The sequence below is a fragment of the Lineus longissimus genome, chromosome 1, assembly GCF_910592395.1.
Source record: "Lineus longissimus chromosome 1, tnLinLong1.2, whole genome shotgun sequence".
NCBI lineage: Eukaryota > Metazoa > Nemertea > Pilidiophora > Heteronemertea > Lineidae > Lineus > Lineus longissimus.
Genome location: NC_088308.1, coordinates 11,788,841 through 11,802,403, shown reverse-complemented (window position 1 = coordinate 11,802,403; position 13,563 = coordinate 11,788,841).

The following is a 13,563-nucleotide window of genomic DNA, read 5'->3' as shown; positions in this document are numbered from 1 at the left end:
TTTCTCTCTGACCATCCTTCACCTTTGTCTTTATTCTGGGGCATTTGAATCTCATTTGAAAGGCAACAAGATAAGCAAACAAATGACACCTCACTTTCCTGTATGGCTTTTCTACTTCTCAAGAAAATCAGAAATGAATGATGAAAAAAAAAGCTGAATGTAAGAACTCCACCTTTTTCTATATACCCTAGAGCAGTATATGACACACGACCTACAAGCATACACCAAGAGCATGCGAATCCGTATTTTAGCAAAATCCATGGCAACAATCGCGTCATTGAGTCGAATACCACAAGCCCATTGGCCAGTTTGGCCCGTCATGGGTTTCCGTGAGTTCATGTCATCGCATGTGTAGCGATTTTCCTACTGGTTGACTCTGTGTCGTACCGGATGCTTCTGAGATATAGCACCATCCATAGAGTGTCACACTTGATCATTGTCACAACCTGGTTAAAGACTTGTCTTGACAAGTCTAATATATGAATAGGATAACCCAAGTACTCTATAGATGATCCCAACGTACGTTATCCGAAGGGCGCCGCTACAAAGTCTGTGGGTAGGTATAAATGGCCAACAAAGTCATCAATTTAACGAAAACGTAGATTTCTTTTCATCTTTCTGTCTCATAAGGTATTTTACATCGATAATGCTCATAACCTTGCTCAGCAATAAATTCCTGTAACATAATCTAACTGTCGTTTCATATATTTGCTTTCATATTTAGTATAAGCCATGGGTGGCCCGATGCCATTTAACAGTTGAACTCTATATTATTAGTATATTCACGACCCTTGTCAACTACACCAGCGGTGTCCCGACGGGGCGGAGCCCGTCGGGAGCCTGAGTACCAACCTTTCGGTTTGAGACACAAGTCAAGAGTGATTACATAACAAAATGTTACGTCATTTATAGCTTCACGACGTCACGCCACATCCAATCACGAGGCTAGAATCACGTCACGTGACCCGAAATTTAGTCAATTTTTGAGAGGGAATGCCGAATATAATTCGAAACGGCAAGCATGCGGTTCTAATAACCAGAAAACTGAAACATGGAATTGATCCCATATTGTTAGAAGAAAAGATAGGAAAAACTTCCATGGCTTTTTAATGGAAGAGTTTTGAGCACTTTTGAACTAAACACAGAGCATCTAGGAAATGACGCCGCCGTGCGTAATGGTTAAGCCTTTATAAACGTAAATGGATGTGACGCCGCATTCTCAATTTATACCGATACGATCGCCTCGATAACTCTATAACGAAACATATAACCTTCAATCGAACCCATCCAAATCTTTCTAATGATTCTCCAGATCATATATACAAATTTTGATAATGGTTATATGTCTAAATCTTACATATTTTAACTTCTAAAACAGGTGTCGGACACTGGAAGCTCGAGCGTCTAAGGTATTACGTCAGTAGAATAAGACGGCGGAATCGCACTTCATCTAGCTTTGTCATTAAATGTCTTAAACTCAAAGCACATAACCCTAAAATGGTTACATACTACTGGTAGTTGACATAAATAAGAATTCGTATTCAGGATTTAGTGAGATTTTGATGTACGGTTTAGGAAATATTAAAGAATGACTGTTCAGACCGAAAGTGTACGTCGTTGTCAACGTAAAGTGATTTGACGCGGATCACAGGCCGTAGAAGGCGTTACCCGTAAAACTTGATAAAAATAGTATCATAGATGAGTCATAACCCGAAAAAGACGTACACCATTGTCTCAACAATATCTCTGACTACAAAGTCGTAAAACATGAAAGAGTTCGTATGCGTAGGCTTGACGTTATTTCAATCGATATACGGTGGATTGTCCGAAAGAACTGTCATCCAGGCGCGCGGAGAAGAGTCCGACGGCGCGTCAAATGTGTCCTATCAAATCTCTGATTTCTTCATCAAACTTTCGATCATATCATGATTTGCATAGCAAGAATATGAGGTGAGTGACCGCAAGTACATCATCTGGGCGTAATAAAGGATTTGGTGAGGAAGAAAATATGTTTTAGATGGAGTTTTGAAACGTAAACAAGTATAAAACCGTAACGGTGTAATGTACACGAAATGTACACAAAGCATAACAATGGACCACACAATGTGATACACACAGAGACAAATACTGTTACGTTATGTAAAGAAACGACCATTTGATGATTTATGGCACTCAACTCGGATTCAAAAACTTATTTCTTATCTCAAACTAGAGTATCTGTATTTTCACATACAACAAACCCAAACTAGTATTGGGCAATTCGCCTAACAGCAAATTGCAGACCATATCCCTGGTGAAAGTATTTTGTCATGTTGAGAAATTAGGTTTGCACCAGGATATGGTAGTTGATAAAGTATGGAATTAGTGAAACCTTGGAAACACTGACAAACCTTGGAATATTCAATGTAAACCATGGATCCACTGTGCAAATAGCGCGGGAAATCGGGTGCGTTCCTTCCACGATTTATACCCTCCCAACTGACAGTCTCGTCCCAGCTGACTTTATTGATAGCAATTTGCCAGTTAGTTCAGAAGCCAACATTTTTAATGTGGAGGATGACGTCATCAATTGGCAATGCGCTGTGGTCGTTAAAATATTTTATTTCTCTTCAATGGAAGCAAAAATTAGTTTTTATGATTGTTTTGTATTCCATAGACGATAAAGTATTATGCTCGGTACTAGATGCACGAGATCATAGGACAAACACACACGTGAATAAAAAAAACCGCTTAGAACTGGTGACGTCACAAAGATCTCTGCATCCCTCGATGCGTACTGGAAGATGTAAGAAATCGCTCACGGCGAAGGAAATTTTCATCCGCAAACTTCGGTAATAAACATACATGACTAGGCTTCTTTTATTCATCGTTTGTTATAAAATATCAGTCAATCATAGACAATTAGGCCTAGACATAGTCGTCAACCTTATCCATTCATAATGCATGACAGGCCCCCAATTTTCTCTGTATCACCCTGTATGAACAGACCGATCCGTAGTTCAAATAGGCCCCGCGTGGTGGTGGCGTATTTATAAGAGGAGCGCTATTGGTCCATATTATGGGTGTGTGGTGGGCGTGTCTTCCCATATTTGGGAGATCAGTACTGTACACTGGAGGCGAGGTACAACTGGGTTGTTCTAAAATATAGACTATTGAATCGGATATGCGACAGATTTCTAAATTACCATAAAATTCCGATCTGATCATGTAAGAATAAGCTCCAAATGTTGATTCGTAACCACGTTAGGTTCGAACGGCATTATTTCATGTTTTTATGCATTTTTAGGACTGATTCCAAGGTTTATCACTGGTTCCAAGGTTTCACTGATTCCAAGCTTTATCAACTACCCCAGGATATAACCAGATAAATCAGAGGCAAATAACCCTGAATAACCAGCTGAATTAGGTTGTGACAGTAGGTGCATCATAAATACTAGAATTAGCGATGGTTCGGGGACTGCAACAACTCGGCATATGGATGGTGAGAATCCAGCAGACAACAAGCAAATGTAATCTGAATCTCAACATCTTTCGTATCTTTTGATGAGTTTTCTGGTCGAGTGAGGGAAACCAGTTGGGTTGGCCATCTGAGTGATATGGCTGGTGGGGATGAAAGCTCCCAATGTTGGGACGACCAATAAATGACAGTTGAACATTGAATTCCTTTGAAGTGTAGGTTGTGACGTATGGCAAGCCAAAGCGGAATTTATTCAAGACTTTAGAATTACCATTCAAGAAGTTAAATATAAGTTCAAGAAGGAAATATATGTTCAATCAAGACTAAAATATGTTCAACCTTGAATCAAATGTTTTCAACCTTGAATAAAATATGTTCAACCTTGAATAAAATATGTTCAACCTTGAATAAAATATGTTCAACCTTGAATAAAATATGTCCAACCTTGAACAAAATATATTCAACCTTGAACAAAATATATTCAAGACTCACGTGACCATATTCAAGACGCACGTGACCACAAAATTGATGACGTAGTTGCTCATGTTTTGATGCTTTATGGACTTTCCCGAACCCGCGTCCGGACTTTCCCGAACCCATGGTACTTGTGTTGCGTTTCGGAGCTCGAATTGTTCGCACGAGGTTTCGACACATGGTTGCACACGTACCTAGCCGCCTACACCTGACGTTTCACAGACATATCAGGCAAATTATAGGTTCAAAATGCGCAATGCCTCTCACCTTTCATTCTTAAGGCCGACACCACTGTATCGGATTCTCGTTGTCTTTTGACATGTTTGAGTGTTTAGGTAGTATACAGGCAATCAATCATGTCGTGAAACAGAACGCATCAGAAGTACCACAGATTCTACGCTCTACATCATCAATTTTGTGGTCACATGCGTCTTGAATATGGTCACGTGAGTCTTGAATGTATTTTGTTCAAGGTTGAATATATTTTGTTCAAGGTTGGACATATTTTATTCAAGGTTGAACATATTTTATTCAAGGTTGAACATATTTTATTCAAGGTTGAAAACATTTGATTCAAGGTTGAACATATTTTAGTCTTGAACATATATTTCCTTCTTGAACTTATATTTAACTTCTTGAATGGTAATTCTAAAGTCTTGAATAAATTCCGCTTTGGCTTGCCATAGTGACGAGTCAGGCCAGTTTGTGCATGATTACAACATAGGGGTAACTAGTTGCAACAATCCTTTTTTAGTGTAGATTGTGAGGGAATAGTCTTGATCTTTCAATTAATTCTTTCGGTATGGTGTGACAAACCAGTTCAGTAGATTGTAGTACATGTCCTGAGCAGATCCTTTGCTTAAGTGTGTGGGGGGGGGGGGGGAGTTTGAACATGCTGAACCCTGCCCTCTAGGCTATGTCTGTGAAGCATGCTTGGAGTTTGTCAAAAAAATTTTAACAGAAAAAGGTGAAAGTGACATTTATGAAACAAAAGTTTATTGAAAAAATATATGTTTGTCATGTACAATATTATACATACGATGTAGATGTATACTATTGGTAAAATAAATGAAAGTAAAAATCAATGCAACTCAAGAAAGCCCTTCTTCAGGGAATGACCAGTTTTGGCTATAATACTAGTAAATGTGAAATTGCAGTTAAAGTGATGCACACAGTGTGCAAATTATACATAGTAAGAATGTATAAGGATAGGGGCAATGCTTCTATTGTCATTTCCAACTTGTGGAACAAAGCCCCTTTGAAGATGATGACCAGTGGCCACGAGTTAACGAAATTACAGTTGCAAATGGGTGTTCCCCTTTAAGAAATGCAAGGATACAATGTATGACCCAAAAATTAGTTTTAAACATACATCTAACTTGAAAAAAAGTTTGCAAATGGGAGTTCCCCATTAAATGCCAAGTGATTCCAACTTGTGGAATGAAGCCCCTTTGAGCATGATGACCAGTGGCCACGAGTTAACGAAATTACAGTTGCAAATGGGTGTTCCCCTTTAAGAAATGCAAGGATACAATGTATGACCCAAAAATTAGTTTTAAACATACATCTTACTTGAAAAAAAGTTTGCAGATGGGAGTTCCCCATTAAATGCCAAGTGATTCCAACTTGTGGAATGAAGCCCCTTTGAGCATGATGACCAGTGGCCACGAGTTAACGAAATTACAGTTGCAAATGGGTGTTCCCCTTTAAGAAATGCAAGGATACAATGTATGACCCAAAAATTAGTTTTAAACATACATCTAACTTGAAAAAAAGTTTGCAAATGGGAGTTCCCCATTAAATGCCAAGTGATTCCAACTTGTGGAATGAAGCCCCTTTGAGCATGATGACCAGTGGCATTGAGTTAACGAAATTACCGTTGCAAATGGGTGTTCCCCTTTAAGAAATGCAAGGATACAATGTATGACCCAAAAATTAGTTTTAAACATACATCTAACTTGAAAAAAAGTTTGCAAATGGGAGTTCCCCATTAAATGCCAAGTGATTCCAACTTGTGGAATGAAGCCCCTTTGAGCATGATGACCAGTGGCCACGAGTTAACGAAATTACAGTTGCAAATGGGTGTTCCCCTTTAAGAAATGCAAGGATACAATGTATGACCCAAAAATTAGTTTTAAACATACATCTAACTTAAAAAAAAGTTTGCAAATGGGAGTTCCCCATTAAATGCCAAGTGATTCCAACTTGTGGAATGAAGCCCCTTTGAGCATGATGACCAGTGGCCACGAGTTAACGAAATTACAGCTGCAAATGGGTGTTCCCCTTTAAGAAATGCAAGGATACAATGTATGACCCAAAAATTAGTTTTAAACATACATCTTGAAAAAAAGTTTGCAAATGGGAGTTCCCCATTTATGCCAAGTGACACAAGAATGTAAGAACATAAGATAGGGGTAATGTTCCCATCGACATATCCAACTTGTGGAAAAAGCCGGCTTAGAGCATGTTGACCGGTGGCCGTGAGTTTATACATAAGCAATAACATTGTTGGCAGTGTCGACTCGTATATTCAACAAGAGTGGGAGAGCCTCTTGTATGTCATCAAAGGTCTCCAGTTGAACGCCATGCGAGATGTTGACGTGGTTCACCAACGAGGCCAGGTCCGTATCAAACTCGTCAGAATCATCCTCATCAGAGAGTAGTGTAATGATGTCATTGAATTCGTTGTCACAAATCGCTATGATATTGGCTTTGATGACCCGCTGCGGTGGTTCTGATTGCTGAAGTGGAAATGTAGGGTTATTGAATTGGATTACTTGTTGTAAAGGTAATATATGTGGCACAAAGTTTAGGGCACAAGGTTTTTCAAGATCTGAAGCAGTCATATTTTGGGGTGTTACATGTTGTAGATAGTTCCGAGGTACTCAAGCATGGTCTTAGTGTGAAAAAGCCAACTTGACATGATTATTGGAGAGGTATTTTGTGAAGCAGTGTTACTGCCACCCCTTTCTTCCTGGGATGTTTGGAGAAATAATGGCATCACCTAAATTACCATTCAATGTGCTTTCTGCAGATATCTTAACTTAGTTGATATGCAAAGTTTACATTATTTAGTGCTGGTGTAAATCTTCATTTGATTAGTGCTTTCATAACAAACTGAAGGTGGTTGGCACTTACCCTGATTGAACTTGAGTCGGTGGTGTTGAGGGACGGTGAATTTTGGAATGTTGACACATACATGTTGGTTATTTCAACATAATCGCCAGGTGCGATGTTGGCAGCAGCGGCCTCTCGCCAGAGGGAACAACGAACCTGTCCTGTAGCATCCTTGAGTTCGATGTCTTTAATTGGTATCTTATCTGGCGACTTTGGTGTCACTATCTCTCGAATAGCGTTTGCCTGCAAGTAAGACACAATATGATGTAGGTTGAGTGCAATACAGTGATGATTGAGTAGTTTTTGCTGTGTTGAAAATTAAAAGCATCATTCATTATTCTATTCCATTTTTAGCTCACCTCTTAGCAGAGGTGAGCTTATCCCATACCGTGGCGTCCGTCGTCCGTCGTCGTCGTCGTCGTCGTCGTCCGTCGTCCGTTAGCAGGGCACGTTTCGTAACTGTTAGAGCTATTGAGTTGAAACTTGGTACACATGTACCCTTATGTAATGACACCTTGGAGACCAAGTTTCGGTCCAATTCGTTTCATGGTTTGGCCACCAGGGGGCCAAACGTTAAAAGTGAAAATATGCAATATCTCCCTTAATAGTAGTCGGGAAATTTTGAAAAAAATATGGTAGGTACTTCTAGCAAAGGTGCATCATATATCCTCCGGGTTTTCGATTTGACCTCCTTTTCAAGGTCACAGAGGTCAAATGGTGTAAATTGGCCGTTAGGATGTAACGATGGCACGTTTCTAAACTGCAATGACTATTGATAACAAATTTGGTACACATTTACCCCTTAGTCAGGTGATCTCAGGGACCAAAGTTTGGTCCAATATGATTCACCACTTGACCACCAGGGGGCAAAATCCAAAAACCTTAAAAATGTGATTATTCCTTAACTTCTTGCCCGATTGCCACCAATTTGATATCATGGGTACATCTAACCACCATACGGTATATGTCACACAGGTTTTTAATTTGACCTTCTTGTCAAGGTCACAGAGGTCAAATGGCATAAATTCGCCGTCAGGCCGTAACTATGGCACATTTCTTAACTGCAATGACTATTGATCACAAATTAAGTACACATGGACCCCTTGGTCAGGTGATATCAGGTACCGAAGTTTGGTGCGATCTGATTTTCCGTTTGGCCTCCAGGGAGGGGGCCAAATGATAATTTGTTTGTATTCTTGTTGATTGATGTTATGGAGCAAAGTGTTTAGTGATGGTGAAAACTGTGCAATAGTTTGAGACGGGGGGCGATAAATGACGACCACTAGGACCTGCCGATTTGGGACTTCAATTGCCAAGTATTCCATATTGTCAGTGTGGAGGTTAACGGTGTTGTGGGGAATTGTGTCACATACATAAATGGCAACGCCACCTCCTTTTTGGCGATGGAAAGGTGAGGAATTTAGGTATGATGCACTGCGACTTCGATGCAGGAAAGTGAAATTTGTTCTTTTCAAGTTGATACTTGGAGTTGTTGGTAGCCAAGTTTTGGTCAAGCATAATATATCACATGACATATCTTGGTTGTTCTGGAGATCTGGGAAGTGCGTTGAAAGTCCTTGGCTATTGTGGTGTATGATTTTGAGTAAGTGCTCTTTGGTGTTTGATATGTGGCCAGTATTGTCTTCTTCGAGGAGAGGCATTTTGTCTAAGTTGATTGATACATCCTTTTGGCAGTACAAAGCAGATGGATTGTAGTCTAGCAAGTATAAACCTTGTAGCGAGGTGACACGACTGAGAGCAACGTATGCTTGGCCTGGTGCAAAAATTTTCTGAAGGGAAATGACAGCCTCAGTTAGGGTCATGCCTTGGGTTTTGTGGACGGTACAGGCCCAAGCAAGAGAGAGAGGGTATTGAGTGCGTGTGATGTTGGTGCCAAGTATGTTAGTTTGGATTGGCTCAATGAAGACAGAAGTGAGTAAATGTGGTTGTTTGTACTTTGATGTGTGCATAGCCCGTTTCCCAATATTCGAGTTGTTGAATTTAACAGCTATAGCTCTTGGTAGTTGTGTGTCATGCCCAGTGTTTTGGATTATGGCTGTTATAGTACCTCTTGCTCCATTTACTAGTCCGTCCATGACATCTATATTACGCGTGAGCATGATTTGTGCACCGACTCCTATGTCAATTTGTGTTGGTAAATTGCAAGATGCCTGTTTTGCTACAGAGTTGTTTTTCCTACTTGAACTTGTAGCAGTACCAGTGTGCATGGTATCTTGTGCAATTAATTGTATGACTGGGGAGTGTAGTTGTTGCAATCTGCGCTGGTTGTGTTCGTTGACTTCTTTATTTGTTGGGAAGATGTGCAAAGCATTTTTTGGATAGAGTGGGTTGTCTTTTGCAATAATTCTGCTTTGGAGTATTTGTTCATCTTGTGGCAGAAGTGGTTCTGTGATAGTTCTTTTCCGGATTCTATTGAGCAAGTGTGCAAATTGGCCTTCTTCTTTTTGCCGCATGATTTGTGACAATTCGACATGTGTGAAAATGCCTGACCACTTGTTGTGAAGTTCTTCTGGAGGCAAATTGCAAAGTAATTTGTAATGAACTGGGGGTAGCTGATAGAAATCGCCGAATGCCAGAAATGTGACCCCACCAAACAACAAGTCAACACCTTTGATCTGAGCCAATCTGCCATGGATGTAGTTAAGCAAGGTGTTATTAATCATTGACACTTCATCAAGGATGAAGATACGGATGTCACACCACTTACACCACAATGTGTTCAATTTGTCCTCAGTGAGCGGAACATAAGGCAATTTGAGTGCAAGCGGAATATTAAAGGCACTGTGAACAGTGCGGCCAGAGATGTTGAAGGCGGCAGGACCAGTGGATGCAGTGATGAGGACAGTAGCATTTGATGGATTGTTGGCAAGAGTTTGGAGCAATTTCTCCGATTCATATTTGATGGCTTTAATTAGGTGGCTTTTTCCTGTTCCACCTGGGCCAGAAATCATAAGGTGAAGTGGGGGTGGGGATAATTGTCCATTGCGGATGGAGAGGCACCATTTGCGAACAGTGTTGAAGACCATGGATTGTTGTTGATTGAGGCTTTGAAGTACTTGTTTAGCTTCAGCCTCTGAAATTCCATTGGGTGAATTATCAAATTCAAGAGTTGATTTTGCTTGCAAATCATCTATGCCATGAACTGGATGGGGAATTTGTGCCAAGTCAGGTATGGGGACATCAGAGTCATCCAATTCATTCATGGAGTCAGAGGGAACATGTGGATGAGGAATGTTAAGACGTTCTTCTTCTACTGTGGGAGCTATTTGTGCCCATGCATCTTCGAGGATAGGTGAATTTTGGAAGTGTTCCCATGCAGCATCTAATGGTGCACTGTTTGCCTCAAACTGGCTCCTGTTGAATTCGACAATGTTGCGCACATATTGCAAGTTGGAGTCGTCGGATAAGGCAACAGCACCTTGTTCATAAAATTGCTGACTACTTTCAAATGGGGGAGGAAGCAATTGTTTCTTGTGTGTGAATGGAAGGTACAGAGTCAGAAGATTGCAGTAGAATTTCTCCGGGAATTTAGTTTTGGAGAATTTGGGGGACCTGATAATGGCTGGGGAGCTTTTTGTCCTTTTTTGAATGAAGCCCATCCTGTTTTTCAGTGCTATAGTTTTGTTCTTTTGGTCCTCTGTTGCGTTTATTTGTGTTTCTATATCATCTGTATCAATTTGAATTGGAGTTGTTGGTTGTTCGTCTTTGCGTGTAGCATTCTGGGAATACACAATTCTGTAGTGGGAAGCAAAAACTGCAAGGCACATGGTTACAAATTCAGGAGTATCTGGTCGTGCTTTGTAGCGATCTATGATGGACTTCATCCAGATGTCATCAGTGTTTTGGTTTTGTTTTGACTGAATCACTGCCAGTGGCAAACTCATTCGCGTTGAATTTGGGTCAGTGGGGATGAATAATGTTTGCCGTGAGGACTGTTTCAGTTTCATTCCTGAAACCCTGTAAACAGCTTCCTGAGCGCTAACCTCGCGATTAGTGAGATACACACTGCCAAGTTGTTTCATAACTTGAATGGCGTCGGCTTTGTCATCAGATTGATGTATTTCCTCCTGAGCATGCTTGAGAAGTTCGCCCATTTCATGTTCTCCTTTTGATATGTAGCTCAAAATGTACATAACACACGTGTATGGATTGAGGATGAATTAGATGTCCATATTTGCATTCTATGCACGTAGGAGTTGGTGGTTATAGTTGTTCACCCAGGCATCTTTTGGTTGCCGTTTCAGAATTATGTTGTCTCTTTGGGACATAATGACCAAGCTTGCTTCATACTGTTGTAGAGTCAAACCAGCTATGTCAAGTACTTGTTGTACCGTTGTGCTTACAGATGACTCATCATTGGGAAGAGTAGCAATAGCTGTCCACAATTTCTGCAGGTTGGCCTTTGCTGTTGCTTTAGACATTTTTTCAGTGTGGACATTTTTTGATGTGTCCGAGGACACATTTGGTTGACAGTCAGAATCAGATGATTGGTCATTAAGGTTGTTTGCATTTGTCATCTGTGCATCAGGATCAGTTTCATCTCTAGACATTGCTAGTCTGATGATCATTGTTTGAAGAGCTGGGCTTTTTGGGAAATTGTATCTACATATTTTACCACCCTTCTTGCATGACAGGCCATGGCCTTTGTTATGAGACTGAACTTGTTTCACAATATTATACAACTCAGGATTGTCAATTGGATCTGGTAGTTCAGCCGATATGTAGCGGTCAATGAAAGCACATATTTCATCATCGCTGTTGTGGTCAATATTAGGGGCATCCTGTATCCAGAATAAGCAATGGATATGAGGAGAGCCTCTCGCTTGAAACTCAGTCCTATAGAAGTAATCAGTTATCTTCCCAATAGGAGCCGAATCATCAAATAGAAGTTTGCCAAATAGCATTTGAACTCTGTAGTTAAACATTCTTGAAGCCATTACTGGGTTCTCCCTCAATAATTTTGTTTTGTCCTGGTAAGTTAGTTGGTCAACAGGGATGTACTTGCTATTGTTGCCTACTTGTAGTGCTGCAAGTACTTCAGGCCAGCGCATGTCAGCAGCAGAAAAGGTGACGAACCAAGTGGGGACTCCTATTTGTCTGATCATTGCGAACAGATCCTTGAGTGTTTTTTCCCAAAATGGTGGCGTTCCTCTAATAGGTTGTAGGAAGCGATAGCCTAAATCTGACATCAGCAGTTTCTTAATGCTTTGTGAGTCAGTCATCATACTGGCTGTTATTTTTTGGCCCTGACCTGTTGACGGAGCACCTTTTCTGACTGCAATTGATATGCTTGATTGAACTTGGTTCAATTCACTCATATACTGAGCAAAGAAGATATAATTTGTGTCGCTTGAGAACCGATTGTCAGCATTGAAGAGGCGTGCATTGAAATAACGATTTAGGCCAAGCCGAACTGACCTATCAATGTTGTAGTGAAAGTTTCCTTTGGGGAATTGCTGGGGAAATGACTTCGCCTCAATATTAGGTGTTTTCAATATTGATACAGGATGGCTGCTTTCTGCCGGTGCCAAACATACAGTTACATTGGTGTGATCCAAAACATGTTGGCCAATATTTACTGGCTGGAGTCATGTATCTAGAGGCAAGAATGAAGAAGGGTTATCATATGAATCAGCAGTTGAATCATGTTGGTTTGATGTAAATATTGCATCGTCCAACTGCCCAGCTGAGTTATGAACATTTGTCATGTTGGTGTCAAGTGACACACCATCACTGGAAAGTTGTGCTTGATGACATGTTTGCAGAGGCTGACTGGTTGAACCATATTGAAGAACAGAAGTTGGCACTTGAGATGACGAATTCATGGTTACTTTCTGTTTGTCCTCTACAAGAGAACTGTTGTGGCGCTGTGTTGACTGGGGTGGTTGTTGGTGAAGTGTGGCATTATCACTGGTTGTGTGCGAAACTGGGCAGTTTTTCATACTGCAGTTGGAAGTGTCATTGCCAGCAATCAAATCAATATTAGCTGCAACATTGTCTTCTTGCCAGGAGTTATTGATATTCACATTTTTGTAGAGCTCATTGTTTGTAATGAGATACTGCAGGGCCTTTTCAAGTTTTTGGGGATGAACAAGTGAATGTGACACGTGGCCTTTGTACTGTAATTTACGTTTTAATTTGACTTTGACAAAAGCAGACTCGTCAATTGCCCTCGGCAATGTTGTTATGGTTGTTGATATATTGGATGGTACTGATACAACTGGGCCATGAACACCGTTTTGGCCACCCTTTGGCAATGGCACAATTTTTGCAAATGGTATATGCAGTGCAAGAAGTTGTTTCTCAAGGAAATTGATATTTTGTAATTCTGGAGGTATGTCGTCTAATTGCAGGTCATTAGCTGCAGTCACATGTGGCATGTGACCCCTTTGCAAATATTGATGGCATGAATGACAAATCCATTCCTGTTTGCGTGAATCAGGAAATTGGCATTGGTTTTGGCATAGGTCATTAGAAGAACACTGATGGTGATA